The following is a 3609-nucleotide window of genomic DNA, read 5'->3' on the forward strand; positions in this document are numbered from 1 at the left end:
TCCGCCCCCCCGTGAGCTTTTGCCCGCCCCCCCCCGGCCTGCCACTGTGGCCACTCAGCAGCCCTACATGAATCAAGATGCGGCTGCTGAGGAAATAATTTCACTGGAGGCGTCTCCTGCCTGAATACCACTCCACCTCCTAACTGAAATGCCAAGGTACAGAGGAGAGAACAGAATGAGTGAGAGGCCATTGCAGGTAAGGAACAGTTGAGAACTAGGGGAAGTTCTCATCACAGGGCTAAGTTCTGCAGCTGGAATTGCACTCTCTTTCCAGTCTTCTAGAGCGTATCACCTCATCTCATTTACGGTCTAGACTCCTGCCAAATTACACGAAGAATGCATCCTAGTCTTTGCAGGCAGTTGCGAGAAGCTTAGGCACCTGAGTGATGAGGACTCCAACCAAGTCTCTGCTGCTCTCGTCTACCATCATATCACTGCTAGGATTTAGATGTTATTTATTAAAATGGATTAACTTAAGTTTAGGAGGAGAGCAAAACAATCTCTCCCAGAGAGCATAGGTACTCTAGGGGAATCTCATTTCGCTTCCCCATCTTAGAAGACAACACTGCAAACAAGGTCCTTCCCTATCCAAAGTCTCTTTGTCCTGTCCTTCGTAGAATTTCCTGTACACATAAAGAGAAAGCTCTCTTATTCATAAGCTGCAACCATGTGACCCCTGGTGTCCAAGAAAAGGATTATGTCTGCTATTTCTGGTGCCAGACACTATTTGGTGCTTTTCCTTCAGTGACAGGGAGGACAGTTTTCATAAATGGATTCCACCACAGGTGGCTCTCTTCTGGGCTTCTTTGTCCTCATGGGCTTCGCTTGTGTTTGGTTATCTGGTTTGCAGTGTTTGTCTTGATCTTCATTTACATAGATACTTGTCATTCCCGGCATCATGGTCATATGAAAGTCCTAGAAACAAAATATAATTCCTGTGGTTGTTGCCACAAGGTACTCAAAGACCTTGTGAGTACTGCAAAGAATACAGTATGCAAGATTTCTTGCCTCTCTTTAGAAATGTTTAGCAGTATTTTGAAGAAAACATCTTATTTGCTCACATCTCAGATTCATCCCTCCTTCGCTCTTGAGGATGCAGCTCTATTGCCTGTGTACTCTAAACCAATAGTAACCCATTAATGGCCTCTCATCTGGGATTGTATCAAATGGACAGACGTGCAACCAGAAACAGCAGTCATGTAGCAACCCCAGGCAAGCATGGGGACAGAGTTTACCAGGAGGTCTCTGGTAGTCTAGGGCTGCCCTTAAAGCCAGTCCTGCATTTAGTAAGTCATTCAGCAGCATGTGTGCTATGCTGAGAATCAGTTAATAGATACTTACCTCTGTAGATCTGGGAGGAGATGATTCATATTCATGCTCTTCCTGCCCATCAAGATCTTGATTTGTCTAAAGCAATGAACAGAAACAACATCTAGCTACAATTCACAAACAACTGCGTAAGAAGCCCATGACAGTGAGAAAATATTTAGCACTAGAACTCAGGACATACTTGGGATAAATGATCACACAGGGGATAATATTGGTGATAGCATCCAACACATTCTAAGCTGGATGCCAAAACACTTTCTTTTGGAAAAACAGCAGTCTGCAATTGATGCCTGCCCATGAGAATGACATTGCAGAGGGGAAACCCCAATGCCTGAGTATTGCTTTTACTAGAACATCCAAAATCTGCCTGGTCTTTTAACACAGGGGGAAACCTCCACTTCCACATTTACAACTGGAATTTTTTATTTTTTTTTTAAATGATGTTAACTAACAACAACTACAGGGAAATAATCTCCTTCAGTACTGTTACACCTTTCTTTCTGAAGTAAGGAAACACAAAGATCCATGCAAGTACTAGAGCTGGTTAAAAACACCTGTAAAGCGGCAGAGAAAGGAAAGGGCCCTTTTAGGTAGAACTGTCAATGTTGAGCTGCCAAAGTGCTTCATGGCTTTCTTCCTCCATGAGCAGGTTGGCTATCTCTTCGGTGAAGTGGTTGCTTATTCACCCCAGAGGAAGGAAGCATTGTGCTACATAAATCTCTGACTCTACTCCAGCAGTGAGGAGGTAGGCAAGGTGCAAACACCCACCAACCCCATGGGCTGTAACACAGAGAAAAAGGTAACCAACCAAGTTATACATTGAAACACCTTGGAGCATTTTCTAAGCTAAGTAACACCATTCTAGAGTGAGAAAATTCCTAAATGAACTATTTCCTGTGGGCAATGACAGAGAAATCCCCTGAAGAGCAGCGGTGATCAATTTTTTTTTTTTTTAAATCCCCTACTAGTTAACGGATCACTTGGAGGTGTTCCTTCAGTATGTTCATATTTATTTCTCCTTTATCCTTATGAATCTGCAACTCCTAAGCTAAGGTTCTGCCTTTGAGAGACGGAGCAGAGGCAGTCTGAGTGCCTAGGGATGTGGTCCTGAATTTCCCTAGAACTTCAGAAGGTGTTAAATCAGGTTTCTGATGTGGAGATCTATGCTTGGAAGCAGCAAAGCACCCAGGATTTGGAAGGTAGTCACCTGATTCCAGCTGCAGTTCTTCCACTGGAGAACACAGACCGCTGCCAAGATGACTGCAAGGACCAGGGCCAGGAAGCAGGGTATCCCTGCGGCTACTCCAACCATCCAGGGCTCACACTAACTCACAAAGACAGAAAGTCAGGTCAAATGCTGGCAGTGTAATCCTTTATCTCTGCGCTTAGTAGCTGAGTGGCTACCAAGCAACAGCAAGAAAAGCCAATGTGAGGAGCAAAACTGCAGCCCTGGATCAAAACAGTGGTGTCCAGGCCAGCTGTACTGCACACTGAGATGAACAGGGGAAGCAGAGATTTTATTTCAGAGGCACAACATTCCACATAATCAAATGGATTAAATAATGAAACAGACTCTTACCCCAGAAGAACAGTCTGCTTGGACAGTTGTGCTTCCAGATGTATGCGCAGAAGTCTAGAAATAAGATGGTTATAGAACATTTACAAACAAGTGTTTCGCACAAAGCAAGCAAGGAGAGAGGCTGAGTAAGCAGCTGCAAGACTTCAGAAACAGCACGTGGTTTATAACACATGGAGCAGCCAGCTGCACCCTGAGGTCATAATCTGTACCTGCCAGTCATAAGCAAGAGCCCAAACTCTGGTCCTTCCGACAATGGCTCTGACTGAATGGAAGGAATATATGTTTTTCCTCAAAGAGCATACACAAGAAATAAGAACAAATATATGCCAGAGAAAGCACAATTCAGAAGGAAAAGCAGCAAAAAGGGGAGTGTCAAGTCCCAAGAAAAGACGTGCTTTTACAACAGCATGTTCTCTGTCCTCGCCATGGTGCTAGAGGCAACTGCCTGCCCTGCTTTGGCTGTAGGATCAATCGGTGCCTTGGCTCACAGATGCAAGGCATGCAGTGCAGGGCAGCGGTAAATCTGGTGTACCCCAAACCCAAACCATCTAGCTTTATCTAGCCACTGCAAAATACCACACCCAACTCCAAATGACAAGGGAGCTCCAGCAAGAAGAAAATCCATCACACAGGCAGTGATGAGAGCAGGTGCATCACTGGTTATACCCTCTACCAAGCTGACCCACCATCTCAAGCTGACG

Source organism: Buceros rhinoceros, unplaced genomic scaffold (genome assembly GCF_000710305.1).
Source record: "Buceros rhinoceros silvestris isolate BGI_N320 unplaced genomic scaffold, ASM71030v1 scaffold11344, whole genome shotgun sequence".
Lineage (NCBI taxonomy): Eukaryota > Metazoa > Chordata > Aves > Bucerotiformes > Bucerotidae > Buceros > Buceros rhinoceros.